The 12,944-nt window shown below is 37.9% G+C and overlaps 1 long non-coding RNA gene across 7 annotated transcripts in view; it reads right to left on the minus strand.

Moving 5' to 3' along the window:
- The window catches only part of LOC104319817 (uncharacterized), a 42,166-nt gene that overhangs the window by 4,112 nt on the left and 25,110 nt on the right, over positions 1–12,944 (minus strand). For 5 of the 7 annotated variants that reach the window (XR_011325518.1, XR_011325516.1, XR_011325521.1 and 2 more), the window contains 6 exons: positions 12,710–12,856; positions 12,492–12,529; positions 11,664–11,869; positions 9,823–9,916; positions 6,338–6,462; positions 1,210–3,992 (listed from right to left, as the gene is read on the minus strand). This is a non-coding gene — a long non-coding RNA (uncharacterized lncRNA). Of the gene's footprint in view, positions 1–1,209; positions 3,993–6,337; positions 6,463–9,822; positions 9,917–11,663; positions 11,870–12,491; positions 12,530–12,709; positions 12,857–12,944 lie in introns of those variants that run through there. The other 2 variants (XR_011325517.1, XR_011325520.1) reach the window with 2 other exon arrangements.

A 12,944-nucleotide genomic window follows, 5' to 3' on the forward strand; every position in this document is an offset into this window, starting at 1 on the left:
AAGGCAGACAGAGCAGCCCTGCAGGGCTGGGTGTGGGGTTTATCTCTAGGTGGGCTGCCGGCACTTCAGAAGTCCCCGTAGGTCTCTGCTCTTTGCTGCTAAGATCTCCCTTGACTGCACAGAGGTAGAAGCAACACCATCACTGGCCAAGCCTGACTGAAAAGCAGTTGTGCTGAGTTGGGAGCAGCCCAGAAGGCAGATGAGCAAAAGCAAGCCACCATGGATGAATGCCATCAAAACTCCCTCCTGCATCTCCACTAGAGGGCTGTGACGGCCGGGGCTGGATGCATGGCGCTTGGCATAAAGAAAGCCTCAGTGCTGTTGGGCCAGATGGCATGAATCAATGTGCAGGACTCTGAATATTACAAGCTATGTAAAATACCGAGCCTGTTTCCACAGTTATGATCTGATTCCTTAACAGGATTTAGCATTTGCAAGTAATACTAGTTAACATATGGCAGGGGAGTCTAAAGCCAGTGTTTTGAATTTTTGCCCTAAAATTGTAGGTTTATTAAGTAGACTAGCTCCAGTGGGGAGAACTGTACCACAGTAAGCAAACAGCTCTTGCAGGAAGCTACTGTAAGGGCTTTGACCATCAGCATGGTAGGAGATAAGGTAAACCTTACCTAAGGCCCTGTCTTGCTTTCCAGGCTTAGTGGCTAATCTGCAGTTGCAAGTATAGGCTTTGTGAGGGGGCTGGATCACGGCTACTGGTGGAGAATGATCAGGCAGCTGTTGGAGACAAGTGTTCTAAGTCATCCTCTGTGCATTTTACTCCTTTTTCTATTTTTTACAGCTTAATGTTTTTTAAATTTCCTTCTTGGAAAGACTGGTTGGAAGCCTTGGGCTGGGGATTGTATCGATGTCTAGTGTCTACCTAAAATGGTGATGCTCCCTAGTATTAAAAAAAACCCATCACTTAAGTAGACACTGAAGTCGCAGAACAAAGTACAAGTGAAATTGTAACTATTAACATTACTAATTTATCTTTAAAATTATTGCTTGAAATCCTACAGGCTAAATCAGGAATACTTTTTTCCAAGGCAGAGGAGAAAGCTGGGAGCCTTATATAATTGTTCATCTGGAATAATTGCTAAAGTAGGAAGTGTATGCTGTGGTGTTACAGAAAGAAAATTTTAGATTCTGAAAGTGGTCCAGATAAATATGTCTAATGCAGGGATGCTTTCTTTTATGGTAATGGCCCTTCTAGTAGGGAATGTGAATTCTCAAGGTTTCCAGTGAAGATATTGCTGGGGAAGCAGCACTTGCTTGCCTAATACGTGAAATTGCTCAAATGCAGAAATAAGTCCTTTAATAAGCAGATTAGCAGTGTGCCTTAAATATACATGGGTGCATCTAAAATTAGCTCTTAAATACTCTGGCTAATTTGTTGTTAAAACATACATGAGAAAAGATCTGATGTTATCTGGTATTTAGCATTTCACCACCTTTTTTAACCAAACCCACATTTTGTGGTTTTGCATCTGTTTTCATAGAAGATCAATGGTAATTGCTGAAGATGCATGTAAGATGCTAGTATGAAATCAGAAAGGTAAGTAGAGAACTCCTACGTTGCTTCTTAACGTTGAGTTCCTTTTCTTAAAGGGATGAACCTCACTAGTAAAATGAAAAGTAAACACTGTTAAACCAGTTCATCTTCAAGATATGTATTGACTGTCATGAAGTAAGTCTAGCTTCTTGCAAAAAAAAAAATATATCTGGGCAACAACACTTTGGAAGTTGATAGTCGTGTATGTAACACACAGGAAGCTGCTTCCTCTGTGCAAATTAATGCTACATCCTAATTCAGCATAGGTTACATTTTTTTTTCTTGAAGGTTACAAAAATATGGTGCACTTCCAAGTTCTTGCTTTTTGCCTTTCAGTTTTGAAGTAATGCAAGTTCATCAGCTGCAAAAGGTCCCCATGAACTATTTAAAAGGAATGGTATCAGAGCAAGAGTATTTCTTGATCATTGTCCCATGGACCAGTTTGATTAATCTTGACAAAAAAATAATTTAATGAAACCAAACTTTAAAGCAAAACAAAAAATACACCTAATAGAAAGATTGCTGTTTGGAAAGCAAAAAGAGCAATTTAATAATATTTGCTGTCTATATTATAAGGCCATCTTGCTATCTCTAGCAGTTACTGCTTTTTGGGGGGGTTCTGGAATTCTGGCAGGTCTGGAATAGTACACAAGATTAATACAGGCTTCCTCCAGTTGCTGTGTATTACTTTATTCTGCTGTGTAAGCTGCCTGAATCCAAATACAGTTAATTACTAGCCATGATAGGTATAAATTCTTTTAAGTGTAGTCTTCCGTATGCTGTTGTATGTTCATACCTGTTGATTGCTAAAAAGCACAACAATACCTCTATATTTAAACTAGTTTTTACTACATTTCCCTGCCGAGCATTAACTGATCTACACATCCAGAAATGGTAATGTGGTACCAACAAGTCTTGAAACTGGTAGGGTGGTAAGTGAAATGCCCCATTCTTCCTATTTTGGCTGTTCTTTTAGAGCTGAAGCGGGCCTTTGTAGAGATGGCTTTTCCTAACTTTGAAAACTTTTTCTTAATTTAAAAGCCTCTAACTTCAGCTTGAAGGAAACTACTACAGTTTGTCTGAATTCATACTTAAAAACGAGCAGTTTGGCACTTCTGTGGCTTGTACCATTTCTGACTGCAACAGATCTGATTCTTAAAGTCTTATTCTGGGTTTCTATTCTTTCGACTCAGTTGGGCTGAACTGCACCCTGTTTGGTCTCCCCTAAAACCCAACCAGTCTATTGGGACAAAACTGCAGTGATTGCCACATCAGCAAGTTAAGGGCTTAGAGTTCTTTCTCCCTCTTGTCTGCGTACATGTTTCTTTTACTAAGAGGTCTCAACTCCAGTAGCTCTGCAATTCTTTGACATTGTCACCTCAGACTGAAAAAATACCACAGGTTTCATATAAAAGCCCAGCCTGCTTTAAATGCTGCAATATAATCTAGACCTTTTTTTTTTTTCCATACATACCTGAATCTAACAATGATAAAAGCCCCTGCAAATCATGAAGATACTTTATCACACAAGGGTATGTCTGAAGTTCTGTGGCATATTTCAAAGCTAATACTATATTGGTAGCTATTGCTTGCTGAAGCCTGCTTTAAACTCAAATGACAGATGTATGAGTCCTGAAAGACAGCCTGTCTACTCAGTGAGTCTCGGCAAAGAAAGGTATTGTGGGCAAAGAAAAAGCGACTTGTTTATGCTATAGCTTAGAAGTAGCATATCTTCCCTCTGTCAGGACTGGCTAGGCAACCCTGGCTGGTCTCTGCAGAGGAGACTTGAGGCAGGCCAAGTATAGTTTGACCTGTGGAATGCCACAGACCAAATAAATTAACTGAGATATATGTTGGGAAGATCTGCACTAGACCAGTCAGATGAGGTTAGGAAAGCAGTAGCGCTTACTCTTTTGTGAGTTTCCTATAGGAGCCTAACTCAAGAAAGGTTGAAAACCTTGAATGGAGATGTGCATACCCCTGCAATTCAGAGTAAAGCATCTGTTCTTGAAGATACTTGCTTCTTATCTTACCTCACCTGTCAAAAGTTCTCTTGAGCTACTTTAAGCAGTTTCCTCGACCATTATGGCTTTCTGAATCCTATTCGCAGTGCCCAGCTTTTATTGGGCACAGTGAACAATTACGTCTCTGAATAGCTGTCTTTAAGAGATCCAAAATGCTACTTGTGTCTTTAATCATCAGACAGTCTAGTTTTCTTCAGGTTCTTCCTGGCTGCTAGTGGATACTTCTCCAAAGAAGTCTTTTTTCAGTGGATTGGATAGTTGTTTTTGTATCTGATCCTCTCAAGATGATGAGCAGGGGTGTTATTCAAACCCACAAAAATTGTTTTTCTGTCCAGTTCTAGTTAGGTAAGACATTTTGCTGTCAGTGGTAAAACCAGATGTTACTGTGCAACTGTTCAAGTCCCACAGACTTACATATCCTAGAAGGAAAAAATATTTCTTTTTACTATTATCATGCCTCTTTTGTAATACATGCCATGAAAGAGTTGAAAAAGTTTTAAATCCTCTGTTTTGTGCCAATTTGCTGATTACCCTGCAGTCTTTGGAACAGCTCGAGGATTATGGATTTCCACTACAGTTGGCCGGTAAACAGTTCTATTTAGTTAAAATTCTGGCATTTTTTTTCATTAAATGAAGCTGTCATTTGCCTTTGAATCCAAGTCTCTTCTTAAGATAAAGATCATACTGTATCTGAACCCTTTCTAATTTTTGGTTGGGGTAGAGTAAGAGTTCTAAAAGCCTATTTTGACAAATTCTGCATTTTTTCCCACCTATTTCTGCATTCTTTTGGTTAACCTGGTAGGGCAAGCTCAGTTTTAAGTCAGCCAGCAATGTTTTAACTGCAAGTATTAGACTGGACTGCATCTCTGTTCTGCTGCAACTGTGTTCTTGCAGAACATTACTGACTATAGCATGGCCAGTTTTGTACTTCAGAGATGCACTTCATGCATAGCATGCTTCTTTTTTTCTTAAGTATACATCAAGGAGGTTATAAATAGCATACACACAGATTCAAATTGTAATTACTTCTGTTCCAAAGGCCTGTTTTCCAGTGTAGGGATTAGCGCTTAGTGGGCACATAGAAAATAAAACCCTCCCCAAAGTTTTGCTCTGCATATTTATGGAGTACCTCCACTGAAAACGGTAGAACTGGTGAATGAATTTCACTACAGTGATTAGCTGCGCACATTAAGACTAGTAGAAAGTTACAGTTTATAGTTGGAGGAGTAGGGGGAGGGAGCAACTTGGGTACTTCTGTGGTTGAATGTAGCGTGATTTAAGAAGCCTAAAAGGAAACTTTCATCTCCTGCTGAGAAACAGAATAAAATAAAAAAAATCTAGAACCTTTGAGAATAACTTTTCAGTAGAGAAATTAGGATAAAATCCTGTCCCAATTTAAATAAAATTCTGTTGAGCAGGGTTCTACCCAGCATACAGATTTCCAGCTTCCTTTGACTAAAGCCTAAAAAAAGATTAAAGCTCCATGGCAACTGCTATCTTAACTTCTGACAGCCATAGTATAAATTACATCTTGGAAAAACCTAATACTGAAAGTTTTATTTAGGTCACCAGTCAGGCTGGGAAATGGTAGGCTTACAGATACCACCCCAAACTTCATTTTGCCCCTGCATGGTATCAGTGAGGCAGTGATTTTTGCAGGAGGCGAACTGGATGCTATATAATTACATGCAGTATGAATTTAAAAATCTGACAAGTTTTAGGTGTGTAAATTTGTTTCATACTTTTGGGGGAAAGACTGCAATATACTTGAAATTGTAACCTTCCAGTGAGGAATACAGGAAGGTTCATCTGGGAGACAGCAGCCCAGACAGGTACAATGTGAGGTTACCATGGTAGCTGCATTTGCTGGCAGTGGAGGAACACTATTCGTTTGGGGGTTTGTCTCTTTTTTCTTGTTTTTTGTGGTTTGTTTTGGGTTTTTTTTGTTTGTTTGTTTTATGGAGAGGGGAGGGAGCTGGTGAGAGGTGGTGCAATTAATTCAGGTGCCCCAGCATTCATACTTGTGCCATGGAAGCTACATGTCCCTTTTGGGCTTGTATGGAGATACTGCTTTCTTGCTGTTTGAGGTCAACAATGAATAGATTATTATTTTGAGTAGCGGAAATGAATATAAAAGGACATTAAAAGTCTAGAGTAAAGGGAACCTGTGGTAAACAACAACAACAGAACTCCCCAAATTTCTGCTATTTGCATGAAGATTATCTGGTACTGTTATTTCCTTAGTTTCGCTTCCTTGTTCTTTGACTATTTTTGACCCTGTCCTCTCTGGACTATGTGCTTTTCAGACCTTGAAGAATGCCTTTAATTGTTGTCTGAGGAACACTTTATCGGAGCCATTAAAATAGCCTGGTGCATGAGACAGGGAGAGATTGGTAACTGGGATCATCAACTCTGCTCTGCAGTGCAGGGACAAAAAGGGGGGCTGCATGCTCCATAGTCTGTCAGCTGCTGCTGGACAGACACAGAATTATTCTGAGGCTCCTTTTGACCTCATCAGATAGCAAAGTTTCAGTCTTCAGTATCCCATTTAAAAGGAGGAAAGTACCCATCATTTCTCAAATAAAAATAAACCCACAATAGCATCAAAACCATACTAGAGTTGCAACCCACTGTATGCTTATGTTATTGCTACTTAGAAATTTTGCCTTGTAAATTTTTAATACTAACATGCCATCTATTACTGGAGAAGGATGAGAAACAGAATTGTAGAAGCATTACCAGCATAATAATCAGTTTTACAGACCTGCAAGTAGGACTGCTTTTGCCCTTTCCTCCAGCAGCTGGAGTTTGCTAATCACAGTATGATGTACGCTTTCATAACCTGGAATAATGGTATTCTGGTGTTCAAATGGATCCCAAACTTCTATCCTGTGAACACATAACAAAAACATACTCAAATACATACAGACAGTAAATTCTAGAAGAAAAAAACTAAATATGTTTTTTCCCCAAAGGTGTAATAACAAACAATTTTATTGTCAGTTGAACACAGTGAGTTGTGTAAGTTAACCAGTAGCACTGGGACGTGGGTTGCAAGATAATTTCGCTACTAAATGGCTTTTGGGAGAGTTTTTAAGAAGCTTAAAAACGGTTGATGACTTGGATTTCTGAGTATCAGATCATTGGAATTTCTGCATCGGTGAAGAACCCTTCATGTTAATTTCATAAAGCTTGGAAATGTTGAATAATAATTGAAATCATACAGAAACAGACCATTGAGCATTTTCTAAGTAAAAATACATACTTTGTTGGCTATGATTTTCAGTGCAGTAATTTGTAATCTAATGATCATATATACCAGAGTGGCAAATTCATCTGTTATGATTAGATTTTATTTAACAATAGAAGGTAAGAATAATTTTAAGTCTTTCCCTTCTTACACTACTGAAATATTTGTAGTAAACTGTGAAGGTACTTCTGAATGATTTTATGTAAAGAGTGTTGCAATAAAATTTCTGATTATTTTACCAGAGCTATTCTAAACTCGACTTCAGAAGACATACCTCCCCATTCCCAAAGCACTGCCAGATCAGGTAAGTTAACAGAGTGTGTGTTCATTCTTACGCCTGTGCAGCAGTTGGCCCTGCTTGCTGTGGGGAGTGTATTTAATGCGTTAGCTGATGAAGCTTTACAAGCCACAAGGCTTGTCTTCCTGTAAACATGCTATGCGCTTTTGAAACCTGCTTGAGGATAAAATATAATGCTTCCTTGAAAAGTGACATTTTAAGTATTTAAATTTTTCATTAGAGAAATCCCGAATGTTTTGTCACACACTTGTGGCTGTTGTCACGGAGACAGATTTGGTTTGGGGGAAGCAGGTCAGACATAAGTCTTGTATTTAATAAAATTTTATTTTGCTAACACCTCTCTCTCGTACTTAATGACTTGTCATCTGTAGTTGCTGGCATGAGGTACAACAGCAGAGAAGAAAGCACCCACAGATTTCAAAGGCTTTACTTTGTGGAGTGCACCAGAGTAACTGAACTGCAGCTTTGGTAACTGCCAACTGTAAAGGGCTGTTAAAAGAATTAATTGAACTAAGAAGAAATTTAAAACTTTTCTTAATAATTGAAATCATGCGAGTCCCTCACAGGAGGAATGTCCTGGCTGTAACCAGAAACATTCCTGCATCTATTCTATCTCTGGATGAAGGATTTAAAAAAAAAAAATCCTGATATTTTGGAATACAGCCTCTAGGCAGAACTTAATTCAAAAACCACAGTAGGAAAAAGTTGTTATTAAATTAAGATCATGCTAGTATGCTTGCCAAAAAAACCAGATCATTTGATAAGGCTCCTTCTTGAGCCTTATGGCCAAAGTAAATCTGCATATAGAGATATATAAAAATGTGCCTAGATTATAGTCCTAGTTTTCCTTCTCACTAAAGTAAGTACAGCTTCTAAATGGAATTATCCAATTAATATAGAAATGACACACTTCCATTCAATTCTTTATAGTTGAAGCTAAGTTTTTAGGCTGACTGTGCTTCCAAACAGCTTTTATTTTCCCACTGATACAAACTGATATTATTTTCTAACAGCTTGTGCCTTTCTTCTCTGCCCATTTCTCCAAAGGTGTTGTGCAAACATGCTCTTCAGCAGATGCTTCATCTCCTCTTCAACAGCCTGAATAACTGATAAGACCGAGGTGCAATTTTAAATCATGGCCTTGGCAAAATACGGAATCTGCACAAATGGAGGTTCTGTCTCTGTCCAAAAGCTGGCTCTATTCAAATAATAAAAAAAGCCATGAACACATAATGATCTTGAAACTCTATATTTTTGCCTCGCATAGGAAAAGTGAGGAGAGCCTCTCGGTATAAACTCCTGAACTAAAGCCAGTCATGCAAATACTGACTAATTTGATGGCATTAACCTCATTCCTCTAAGATACTGCTTATGTTTTCAGCAAAACACCCAAGTTTCTACTGAAGGCTTAAGTGCATCAACAGAAAGCATCTAACTAGGGTATCTTAGCTGAAGTCTTCTAACTTAAGGCTCTAAAACATTGCTAACCTTCTGCTGGGTCAGGGTTCTTAACACTCTATGGGAAGTAACTGAAGCAATAACTGGTATTGCTATTTCTGCCATGCTTTTGAACCATGTAGGAAGATACAATATTTAATGGAGTGTTAGGAGTTTCAGTTTAAGATGGTGCTCATATAAAAAAGTCCATTAAAATAGACTGTATAATAGCTTTGGCATAGTTTTATTTCAGTGTATCATTTCAAGCAGATCTTTCTTTAAACCTTACATAAAACCCATTAGAGATCACCATGTATGCTGTTACACTTGGAAAGATCATGAAACAGCACAACTGTAGAGGCTGACTGGACTTCCAATAGCTCTAAATAAATGGCATGCATAGCTTCTCTCAGTTGTCTCTCATTATTACTGTGCAAGCCTTAAAAACACTAAGTTTCTTCTAAGTCTTAATATGAATATAGACACTGGAATCCTGTCACCTTCTGCTGGAATCTCACTGGGTAGTTGGGAATGGCTGGCTGCCTTTCTCACTAAATTTTCCCAAGATCCCTTTATTTTGTTTGATGCTTGGGCTTCTAAATTGTACCTTCTTAAGCCCAGAGTCTCCCTGTGTTGTTTGTGTTGCTGTGATTAGATTTTTACACCAGAGTGCAATTATCATCATCTACTTCAGCTGGGAAAAGAGGGGGCCATTCACAAATAGCCATACTTAAAACCTGAGTCCCATACAAAGAGAACACTGCTTAATAAAGATGACACACAACAAAGCCTAATTTCAAACACAACACGCAACTCTTTAGTAATGACTGCCCAATGTTCATGCTCATTTCCAGTTTAGAAGATCAGAACATGTAAGCAGAAACTAATTAATTTGTCACTCTAAACCATCGGTTATCTGTCATTTGTCTCTTTTCTTAAGGTAGTAAAAACCTCACAAGATGACCAATCATAGTTTTATCATACTTAGTGAAAGGATGCAAGTGAGTGGAAGAAAATGATGTAAGAGTCATTTTGTTTGAAAAGATAACTCAAAGTAATTTTTACAAACATAATAAATCCTTGACTTATCAGCAGAAACACAGAATCTATTAGCTTATTCTTTGCATTTCATGAAGTTACTTTATCAGCATTAGCCAGCTTCCTCATTTTTCCTTTCTGAGCAAGTGATTCGGTACAGGAACTTGATGGTTGTGGAGTGTACCATTCATGTAATAACAAAAGAGGAACATATTCAGGAGTTTACCCATTTTCCATCATGACTCCAAAACCAATTCTACTGGCATCATCTTTAATTGTCAAGCAGTACACATCTGGCTCATTTTTCAATAATTTTTAACCTAAAATTTAGGAAAATAGTAATTTTAAGTACCTGTCAGATAAACACCTCTACTATTAATTTGATATTAGTCTTAAGGAATAGCAATTTAATGATTATTTAATATAGTACAATAATCATTGACAATAAAACACCACCAGTGTTTGAAGAGAGTAAGATCAACATGTCACTAATTTTGCATCATTGCAAAAAACCCAAATCTGATTAATAAATAGGAATGCTGTTTTAAGACATGTTAAGTAATTATATGCTCTTCAGTTTTGGAAACCACACTTAAGGGTGGAGGGAGTTCAAATAAGTGACAAGATAGAGAAGAGGTGTAGAAGACATGACTTCTAATGAAAAATAGAACAAAGACTAGAATCAAGAGGACTGAAGTCAGTAGTCCTCAGTAATGTGAAAGTTTGCTTCTGAGAGGAAAGGGACAATCTGTCTAAGTGAAAAGGATGATAATTAATGTCCTTCAGATGGAGTACTGAACATTTAAATAAGACACTAGGGAGAAAACAAAACAAAAAAGAACTGCCCAACCATAATGACAGTGAAGCACTGGAATATATTACTTTGGAAAGTAAAGATCTCCAGTGATGAAGATGCTACAAGACAGGCTAGACAGTCATGTCAGCATTGGTTTAATTATAACTGATCCTGCCCTTGCGCAGGGGAAATGGATTGGATCAGCAGTTCTTGAGGTGTGAGAAGGCACTGACATATCCTTGGAGGCCCAGACAAAGCTCCAGGAGAATTTAATCTGATTATTTCTCCTTCTTCCAACCTTTTCCCCTGAAAGTTCTCTCTGAAAATAATTTGAAGAATGTAGTTATTTTCTCTCAGCCAGCAGGACAGGAGGGGAGCAGAGCCATCAGATCCACCCTACCTAAGGGCACATTTTGAGCATCGCCAGCAGCCAGCTGGGTGGACACTTGTTGCATGTTCCTTGCATTCCCCTGGCAAAAGTGATCTGAATGGTGTCAAAGGTTATGCTGCCACAGCGGCACAAAGTCCATGGGGACAGCTGACCCTTCTCTTCCCAGCAAAATCCAGATCCACAATTGAGGAACATTTAAAGGCATAGGATGTGAGGAATGGTGCAATTTCCCAGGGGCATCAAGACTAGGATCAAGGAGAGGAAGCTTCTAATGATACCTGGCAATTCAGGTGATGGCTGCAGAACACAACTACCCAGGGACAAGATTCTAGCTGTTGCACAGAAGTACCACCTATTTGCTGGAGTGAAAATAGGGATGTTTGTATATATGAAGGGCCTATTCTATTACAGTAGAAAGATAGGCCCAATAATAATAAATTTCAGTACTGTTGAAATGAATGACCTCCTAAATGGATTTCCAGCTCTGCTTTCTACTTGCTGCATACATAATTAATTAATAACAAAATAATGATATTCTCCACACTCATAGAAAATTTGATGGATGTTCAGGTATTTTAAGCAGCAAACCTGGATACTATGCTTTGATTTTTACCTATTCAAGAAACAGTGGAATAATATTTCACAGTATTTTCTTTGATGAGTGTTAATTTTTGGTGGAAGGGACTGGCAAAATGAGTACATGAATTTTTAGCAATTAGAGAATATGTTCAGTAAGTAATCCTTACTGTGCTGATAATTTCTCAGTAGTTTCATGCAGATATTCACCATCCAAACTCTTGGTTATTTTTATAAATACCACATCTAGCAGTCACTTTTCAACACTAAAAGTGAATTTAAGCTTACAAAAAATAATACCTACCGCTCTGGTTTCTAAGTTCCACATATGATACAGTCGATTTTCTCTTCTTCAGTGTAGCTGGGAAGCACCAGATAGTGGCCAATGTAGGTCAAGGCAGTAGTGTATAGAAAGAGGACAGATGTGCCGGTTTCAAGAAGATGGAGATGGCACGGGGCTTGCAAACTGCACTCAGAGAGATGGTGTGCGTGTTATGAGCACACTGTGACCTAGGGAGCAGGAGATCATCTGGCAAGTCACTCAGAAGCTCAAGAAGTTTTCTTTTTTATCTCATTTATATCTAATTTAAAATATGTACCCTTTTCTCAATCTTAGCGTATTTATTTATATAAGTAGTTAAGTGGCATTGGTGTTGGTCAATGAACCTTAAAACCAAATGGACCGCTAGGCATAAGTCCTTTCATATGGACATATAAATTATTGTATATGTACACATATGCACTTGTAATAACTTCTCCAGCTGATCTGTCTGTTGACCCAATGCAGTGCTGACTGAGAAAATCAAGGTAAATCATGTCAAATGAACACAGGGCTGGGACAATCTACAGTAAGTCAGATGGGAAACTGTTCATAGTAAAGCCAAACACAGCCTACCAGTGATAATTTATATATGCAGATGACAGTAAATAGCAAAAAGATTATTAATAAACTTTGCAAACTTGTGAAAAAAAGGAATTCTGGTTACAACACAACGAAACTGTAAAATTCTTATTACAATTTAAAATTTGATCTTTAGGAAGAAAAGCTATAGAATTTCTGAATAGAAAATTAATCATCAGTTTAAATTAAGCAATCAAAAGGTGGACTTAGTTATGACCCCAGAACACTTACCTATTTGAGACCTTCCTGATACCAGATCATAATGGTAACTATGGAGTGAAAACAAGATAGAAATAAGTGACATAAAAAAAAAGGAATACAAAGTAGAACAAAATAGCTTCTCAGCATTCTAACAGTTGTTACATAACATACCCATCAGTAAGCTGAACAATATTTTGAGATTTGAGAGAAACTGTATAAACATGATACATTAGGATGTTGTTTCTCACCTTTTCATCTCCGCTAAGCAAGTACTGATCAATGGCATTATGTTTTTCACTAGTAAGTTCCTTTTTTTCCATTTCTTGTTTTACTTTCTTCTCCAGTCTCCTTTCCTGTCTGAATTTCCTTGCACCTTTCCCATGGGGTCCAAAGTTCTGAAAAAATATTAAATATTGATATTTGTCACCTGATACAACCTTTTGATTACATTCATTGAAGCAAAATTCCTCAGAAGGAAAGATG

Source organism: Haliaeetus albicilla, chromosome 1 (genome assembly GCF_947461875.1).
Source record: "Haliaeetus albicilla chromosome 1, bHalAlb1.1, whole genome shotgun sequence".
NCBI classification, from domain to species: domain Eukaryota; kingdom Metazoa; phylum Chordata; class Aves; order Accipitriformes; family Accipitridae; genus Haliaeetus; species Haliaeetus albicilla.